At 57.4% G+C, this 8492-nt stretch overlaps 1 long non-coding RNA gene across 1 annotated transcript; it reads left to right on the plus strand.

The window, feature by feature from the left end:
• The first annotated feature begins 674 nt into the window (after positions 1 to 674).
• On the plus strand, positions 675 to 7631 carry LOC111774112 (uncharacterized). The gene is made up of 3 exons (XR_011437359.1): positions 675 to 804; positions 3752 to 3863; positions 6769 to 7631. It is a non-coding gene; the product is annotated as an uncharacterized lncRNA (long non-coding RNA).
• The last annotated feature ends 861 nt before the right edge of the window (positions 7632 to 8492 follow it).

Consider the following 8492-nt stretch of genomic DNA (forward strand, 5'->3'; position numbering starts at 1 on the left):
TCTCACTAGTCGCATATCAGAGTGTATGGCAGCAGCTATGCTAGCTGACTGGGTCCCGGGTTTCCTGGTAGGTGGCTCTGAGACGGCTGGGACCCACTCCCCGCCTGGAGAAGTCAGCTGGGCTGTGGGAAGGGCATCCCGCGTGGGAGGGTGGGAAGGTGGACACGGGTTGTGCGTGGGTCACACTGTGGGTAATGAGTATGTACAGTGATTACAAGCTGGTGATTTGGACCCCAAAAGACTTGGGTTTGAATCCTGGCTCCACCACCCAAGAACTGTGTGATCTCCAGCAAAGAGAACTTTCCTGAACCTTTTCATCTGAAAAATCGGAGTGACAAGAATTGCATCAGGCAGCGCCACGGCAGAGGGCCTCGCGGGAAGGCGCCGTAGCGCAGTTAGTCCGGGCCCTCCGTGGACTGCACGGCAGGAAGCAGAAACTGGCGTTTTCTATTATGACTGTTATTATGTTATGACTGTTAATATCTGGGCCCTGGCTCCAGAAACAGCCCCCTTTTCTCTGGGGCCCTCCCATCCCTGCCTGTGTCAGCCACTGAGCCCTGCCCAGACCGGGCACCATGTCAGCTGGCCGGTGGCCGTTACATGGCGCCCACTGTGTGCAGAGGTCAGAGCCCCAGGGAGTGGGGATGGCACCCAGGGGGCAGGACAAGCAGTTCTGGCTTCCAGGCTGGAAGGGTAGACAGGACGCCACCGGATAAACACCAGTAAACAGAGGTGGGGAGGCTCGCACACAGGCGGTGCTAACGCAGCTCCTCCGAGAGAAACACGGCGGAGCCAAGGCACCAGGTGGGAGCAGAGGGAGTGGGGCGGGGGCGGGCGTAGGGGGCTGAAGGTGGGGGCGGGAGGCGGCGGGCAGAGCGCAGCCGGGCAGATGGCGCAGCCTGGGAAGGGGAAGCGGAGGCCGGAAGTGGGGCGGAGGCGGGTTGCTCAAAAGGGGGCTGTGCGCCTGGCAGCCACTGTGGAGGAAGGTGCCCTGGACTCGCCGCCTCCAGAGTCCTCGGTTCAGTTCCCTGTCCTGCCTCTTGCCAGGTGTCTGGCCTTGGGTAAATTTTTCTCCTTTTCTGGGCCTTGATTCAAGAGCGACCACCTTTTCTCCAGTGCCCTGTGCCCCGGACTTGGTTAACCCTTTACTCGTTTAATCCTCACAATAACCCTATGAGATTGGTATTTGACTCAGAGGTTAAGTAACTTGCCCAGAGTGGTTAAGTAATCTGCCTAAAGTTACCCAGCTCATAAATGGCAGAGCTGGGGTTAGCACCTAGGCCTAAGCACTTAGCTGCTGGTGGGAGGAAGGGGTGGGGAGGGGCATTCACAGACAGGAGCCTTTGGCTCCTCATGGCCTGGACTGCTCCTGGTGATGAGGTCTGCCTGGTGGGGATGGGAGAAGGGCCCTGAGTACCCTTCTGACCCGAGGCCAGGCCTATTCTGCCAGCTGGCGGGAAGGGACAGGGAGCTGCGGCCTGATTCCCCTCGGCCATGCGGCCCTGCTTCTTGCTCGTGGGGCTGGCTCTGAGATCTAGGCTCAGGAAAGAGGGAACTTCTCACCGCCTGGCCCCCCTGCCAGTGGCCCCGTGGCTGTGGTCGCTGGTGGTCCCCAGTGGCCGGGATCGCTGCCGGCAGGCAGTTCACACAGCTGCCGTGCGCGGCAGCCAGACTCCTCGGCAACTCCCCAGCGCCGAGAGAATATTCCAGGACAGCTTGGAGTCATTAGGTACTCTCTGCTCACTGCTTGTGATGAAAGCTGGGTTTCAGGCCCAGGGCCTCTCCTGCTGCCCGCCTTTCTCTCATTCCCCCAAATAGCTGGCAAGCCTTGTGAGGAGAGGGGATGGGAATGTTGCTCAGCCCCCAACATCGCTTGCATTCTCCAGATTGATTTCACTCTTCTCCCCATTCTTCCTTTTCCTGCTGCTCAATTTGAAATGAACCACTATGGCCCTTGGAAGGCAATGAAAGGAAAGCCGGGTTCTGGCATTGAGTCTGCTGTGTGATTTTGGGCAGGTCACATAACCTCTCTGGACATCTGTCTGTTTTGTTTGTCAGCAGGAACTCCCGGTCCCTGCCGTCCCTCCCACTCTGTGGAGATGAGGAAAGCGTGTGTGGAAAGCACTAATGTGGGAAAGCAGATGCTCACAGGGGCTGGAACACATGTTATCTGGGGGGTCAGGCCTCGGTCAGCCCGGAGGACACTGAAGAATAGAACCGAATGGGCATTCAGGGGCATCTAGCAAATCTGCCCCACTCGAAAAGCGGGGAAGCTGAGGCCCAGCCAGTGACGGAGAAAGCTGGGCTTGGAAGTTGGCGTTCCTTCCGCTGGGCCCCCTTGCTATTTGATAATGACGCTGGCGCACTGACTTCCAGGGCATTTGTGTGCCAGCCCCAAGCCCTAGCCCTTTCCGTGGGGCGTGCCCACTCACCCTTGTGAGGCGGGTCAGGTGGCGTCCAGCAGGAGAGAGACTGGAACGGGACACTCGCTGTGCCCAAGTCTGCCTGCTTAAACAGCAGCCTTTCCTGGGCCTGGAAAACTTGAGAGGAAATCTATGCTGTGCTGACACAGAAGGAGAGACTCTCCTTCAGCACCTTGCTGTCCATTGGGTGAGAGACAGGATTAGACATGTTTGCTGGGCCCCGAGGAGCACGTCCACCTTCTGGGCCCAATGTGGCTGGCACAGGTGCACGAAGGGGTGGACACCTCTCCCATGCCACCTCCTCAGCTTGTGCCTGGGGAGGGGGCGGCCCAGAGCAGGTCTCAGGGCAGCGCAGGTGTGAAATCTGCCACAGGAGGAGGCACTTACAGGGGAGGACAAGGGACCAAGGGGCATCACCACCTCAGGTTTGACTCCCAATTCCACCATTTCACGAACTATGTGACCCTGGGCACATGACAACGTATTTAAGCCTCAGTTTCCCTATCTGTAAAAACTAGTGTTCAATATTGACATCCGGAGGGTTTGAAATAACTCGCTGACGCAGGGGATGCTGAGAGCTATGGGAGCCGCTGAACAAAGGGTCGTGTGGGCGGTGGGCTCAGCCTGGGGGGCCTGGACCTGTGGAAGGATGGCTGGGAGGACTCCTCCATCTCCCCAGCACCCTCGTGCTCACAGGTGGCGGCCCCCAGACACCTCTTGGCAGGGCTCCTGGGGGCCCAGCCCCAGCCCCATTCGGGCCAGACTGGCTCTGGCAGAGACTCCGCTTTCTCCTCCAAACAATGTTGTCCTCCCAGCCAAGGGCAGCGAGGCGGGCCAGGGAGCTGACCACGCCTGCCTGCCTGCCCTCCATCTGGGGCGCATTCCTCAGTCTGCCCCCAAAGGTTTTGTCGGCTGTGCAGCGGGGTAGGGTCAGGTGTCCCCGCTTCCCCGGCCTCTGGCCGTCAGTCTCTCAGGGGAGCACCACGGCAGCTCAGATGGCCCTGCACCTTTGTCCTTGAGCTCAGGGATGCTGAGGGTGGCAGAGCAGAGTCGCCCTCCCCTTCTTCAGGCAGGGCCCTGGCGAAGGGCTCTGGCCTCAGGGTTCTCCCCACAGTGCCCAGAAGCCTGTTGCCCCCATCCCAGCAGCTCTGAAGAATAGAGCCCCTTTCGATCTGTCCGGTATGTGCATACTGTGTGTGCTTGTCCGAGTGTGTGCAGGAGCATGTGTGGGTGCATGTGTGCCGAGGGGTCAGAGGGCTGGGGGTGCAGCAGCAGCCCAGGGTCGTGGGGTGAGCTGGCTTCCTCGCCCTCTCCTTGCATTTTCTTAGTTCGGAGCCAGCACAGCTCTGGGTGCTATGGCGACAGCGGGAACGAGAAAGACCCATCTCTTCTCATGGAGCTCACATTCCGGTGCCAGCAACACACAAGTCACCCGACAAGGTGATCTGAGGGAACACCGCACAGCGGGAAGAAAAGAAAACAAAAACAGAGGGCTGTGGTGGGGCATGGCGAGCACACTGTGCCTTCTCCCCCCTCCTCTGACTTTTGGGGACAGCAGGGAATGAAAAGTGAGGTGCGGGAGCAAGGAAACGCTCAGAGGCGGGGGTGGGGGCCGTGTGAAGACTCTCATGTTGACCCGTCCTGGGCCTGGTCAGCGCATCCAAATGAGACGTCCACCCCATGGAGGGCAGGAGGCCGAGGCCTTGGTCTTGGTGGCCCTGAGTCACACCCCAGGCAGGGCGGCGTCCCTGTCTCTTCTGACAGCCAGAGGGGTCCCTGCCCATTCATTGCAGAGCCTGGTGCTTTGCTGCTGGGGAAAGAAGGGAGAAGAGGAAGACGGAGAGAAAGTTCCATTTAAACTCTTTTGACCAAACCACAAGTTTCCTTCCTTCCTTTCTTCCTTCCATCTCTCCCTTCTCTCTTCCTTCCATCTTTCCTTCCTTCCTTCTTTCCACTTTTCCTTTTCTTTCCCTTTTATTTTTTAAAGAGTAGAAAGACCAAGGGAATATAAACTAAAGAGCTCCTCGCATGAATCAGGCTGTAGGGTTCCCAAACCCCAGGAAGAACGTGCTTCCCCTGAAGGTGGGTCTGAGCAAAGGGACAAAGGAGCTCAAGGCCAGCAGGACTTGTGGCTCAGAGCTGGGGCGTGGGCAGGGCGGGAGCCAGTGTGGGTCTGTGGGGTTCCCGGGAGTCTCTGCAACAGCTGCCTCTTGGGGTCCATATGTGCTACCAGAAGGAGGGTCCAAGAGAGGCAGGAGGGGTGGGCTGGGGTCCTGTGGAGCCAGGGCGCCCTGAGGAGCTGATCTACTCAAAGACAGGTCTTAAAGAGCCTTGGCGTCCGCAGAGTCCTGGCCCCCCGCTCTGTGAAGGTCCCTCTGACCCACAGTAACTCCTGCATTTGTACATTGGTGCCCGAGGGACCCTCTAATCGCTCAGCTCACTGATGGCTTTGCTTCCTTCCCAAAATGCAACCCTCAACAAGAGGCAAAGCCTCAGCCATATCAGTCATTTACTCTTTAATATAAAGGAGCCATCTGGCCCTTTTCTAAGGGCAGGATTTGAATCTGAAGAAGGGAAAGGGCACGAGGATGCTAGGTTTCAAAGAGACAGGACGTCACCTTCGGGGGGCTGGGGGTCACGTGACGGGGAAGACCCAGATGAGGCCGGAGAGGAGCTGGAGAGAGCATTCGCAGACTGCACACTTCGGGGTGGGGCCAACGCCTCCCTGAATAAAATCAAGGCTTTTCAAGGTCCTGATAAACCAGAGTTCAGAAAGTCTCTCTTCCCAGGAACAGTGAATTTTGAGAAGCTGGAGATGGGAAGTGACCTGATCAAGGTCATAGAGCGTAATACCAGCACAGGGCGGCCCTGCAGCCTGACCTCTGCCTGCCTGGGGACAGCAAACCTGCCCTTGTCGGCTCACCAGTGACCTCCGAACGAACGACTGAATGAATGAACAAACGAACGAAGGGGAACTGAGGCCCAGGGAGGCTCCATGGCACATGCAGGGGCACACACTGAGGGTGGTCAGGGAAGCCCTCAGACTCAGGCCCTCCCCAGCCCACTTCAGCCTATATGCAGCCCTGACCTCTCCAAGTTTTCCCGTGTTTTGCCAGATTTGAGTTCAGAGGCTCCCTGGGAGTGACACGGGGACCTGGCTTACTGTCCCCATTTGTCACTGCAGCTCTGACAGGCCATCTGTGTCATTAGTGGTGAAGCGGATGTTGTGACTCAGTCCCCCACTGTAGTCAGTCACACCAGGCAGCAGCTGGTCTCCACATTCCCCACCCTGCCATGCCTGGCCTATGGACTCACAGGGGTTTCAAGAGGAGCCATGGAGACCCGCCACCTTCTCCCCATTGTGCCTCTCTCCTCAGCAGTCATCTTAGTGTGGCACATGCAGACCTTCCGACTCCCTGGTTGGTTCATTAAGGTACAGTAGATGCAAAGGGCCTGTGGCCTCAAAGGAGAGGCAAGAGGAAGACTTTCCAGGAAGTAGGTGCTGGTAGGATCTTCTCCCACGTTTGTGACTGACCTCCAGTGGGGTGGAGGCCCAGAGGCACTTCATCTCTGTGGTCTTGGTAGCTCCCTGTCTCCTGAATTATGGGAGCTCAGGGACAGGAATAAAGCAGCAGTTTCCGGCCTAGTGAGGGCACCCGTGGGCCTTTGCCTGCTGTATCTGCTACTCCATCACCCCAGCATGCAATCAGCAAGTACTCACAGAGCGTCCACTGCATGGCAGGCACTGGGCTGGGCCCCACAAATCCGAGGATGAAGAAGGCATCAGACTGTGCTGAGTTGGTCTTAGGTCCCCAGCCAGGCTGTCACGTTGTCCTCCTGACAGTGGGACATTCCATTTCTCCCAAGATCACACACCAGAGGCAGGTGGCATCGTGGGGGGCCGAGCCCAGGGAGGATGGTGGTTAGAGTGTGTTCATCCCCGTGGTTGAAGGGATTTCTTCCAGGCATCCGGGGTTCTTGCAGACTGGAGCCTGGAGGTGTTTGATGGAGGAGGTGTACCAGGAGGGGTCCTGGGAGGAAGAGACCAGGGAGGAGCTGAGTGTCTCCCTGGAGACACAGCAGAGAGGTCAGGAGTGCGGGCTCTGAAGCCAGACAGCCCGGGCTCCAACCACGGCTCCACGGGGACAAGCGGTGTGGACACAAGGGAGTTACTGAGTCTTGCTGAGCCTCAGTGTCCTCTTCAGTCAAATGGAGACAGTAAGAGGACCTACCTCATAGAATGGCTGTGAGCCTGGGCTGAGCTAACACGGCAGGAGCTCGGTTCAGGGTCTGGCACATGCTGAGGGCTGGATAAATGGGAACTATTGTTGTTATTATTCCATAGGAATGCAGGAAATGCCCAACCCCAATACTATCCGGGATATCAAGGCTGGAGGCACCCTCTATGGCAGTTCTTCCCACACGGCCATTTGACGGAATGAGACTGAGGCCCAGCAACAGCAAGTGACTTATTATCGGTTACTAATAAAATGCAAAGTTGGTGCCGAATCCCAGTCTGCTGACTACCCGATTGGTGCGCTTTCCACTCTCTTCTGCCCAGCTTTTCTCTGGAGTGGACTCAGGAGCCCCTTCAATCCTTGTCCCAGCCCTCCCTTCTTCTCCAGCTCCTGCCACATGGGGAGATTCATGGGCTGTCCCCTAGCAAGAATCTCAGAAGCGGGTTCCACTCTGAGCCAAGGGGCCCTGCAGTGTGCAGACGTGCCTCTCCAGGCCCTGTAGCTGGGAGTGACATCACTGGGACGCAAAGATCAAAGAAGAGCAGGCCCCCCCCACTCCCTTGAACCCTGGCTCTCATCCTTTTCCCAGACTTCCTCCAGCCCATGGCTGTCTGTACTGGGTTCCCAGGGGCATGTGGGGAGCCAGAGGTTAATGATGACAGGTGAGGCAGTCTTCAGGCCTCCTGCACCTGAGAACAAGCTCCCCTCCCAGACCAGGCTGCAGAAGCTGGCCCACAGCCTGGGGCCTGGCCTGTGGGTCCCACCACAGGGCATTTGGCACCAGAGGGAGACAAGGGTGCAAATGGAACACCCCCGCTTGCATCTGGGGTCTTGTCTCTGGCTGAACCTTCTTCCTGCCTTGCCTTCCTGCCTCTCCTCCCTTTCCACCACTTCACATCCATCAAAATCCCAGCACAGTGACACAGAGCTCACACATGTGGCCAGGGCAGGAGCAGGAGGAAGCAGTGGTTATCATGGGGCTGGCCCACAGGAAGCGGGGAAGTCAGCTCACTGTGTTGGGGAGCCACCCGCCCTGAGTGTTAGTCTAAACTCTGCCACAAATTCCCCATGTGACCGCGGGCAAGTCACAGCTCCAGTCTGGGTAGTTTGTCCCTCCATACTCCTTCAAAGGCTCTTCCAGGTCTGATATTCTCGAATTTTTTATGGTGCCTGCCAGCAAGGCCCAACTGGTAACCAAACAGTAAGCACTCGCCATGTTTTGTGCACCTACCGAGTGCTCAGTGCTTTACCCTGGTCTCTGGAAGGACAGGTATATCAGTTAGCTATTGCCACAAGAAGGCTGCATAACAAACAACCCCAAAGCCCAATAGTCACTTATTTTCAGGGAGGTTGGCTGAGATTCAGCTCTGCCTCACACTACTTCTCATTGCAGGTCTGTGGGTCAGCTGGGGAGGTTCTGCTCCTTGCGTCTCTCATTCTCCTGGGACAAAGGGGTGGCCAGGGCATGTTCCTCCCAAGGCAGTGACAGAGGGGTAAGAGGGAAGCAGAAACACACGAAGCCCCCTAAGGAGCCAGTGCATTTTCACTTCTGCCCTAGGCCGTTGGTCAAAGCAAGTCTCTTGGCCTTGTGCAGAGAGAAGAGGCAGAGAAACCGGCTCCACCGTGCCTGAGCTGTGGCGAGGCATGGCTGCCAAAAGGGGTGAAGAAATGGGGCCATCATCCAGTCCGCCACAATGGGAATGATCCAGCCTCTTCGAGTAGGGAGGTGAAAGTGTTCTTTTGTCCTCTTCCTCTGTCGCAGTAGAAGGGGTTACATACAAATACTTCCCCTGACTTCCTCATGTAAGGATTGCAGATTTGATCGTCAAGG

The sequence above is a fragment of the Equus caballus genome, chromosome 1, assembly GCF_041296265.1.
Source record: "Equus caballus isolate H_3958 breed thoroughbred chromosome 1, TB-T2T, whole genome shotgun sequence".
NCBI lineage: Eukaryota > Metazoa > Chordata > Mammalia > Perissodactyla > Equidae > Equus > Equus caballus.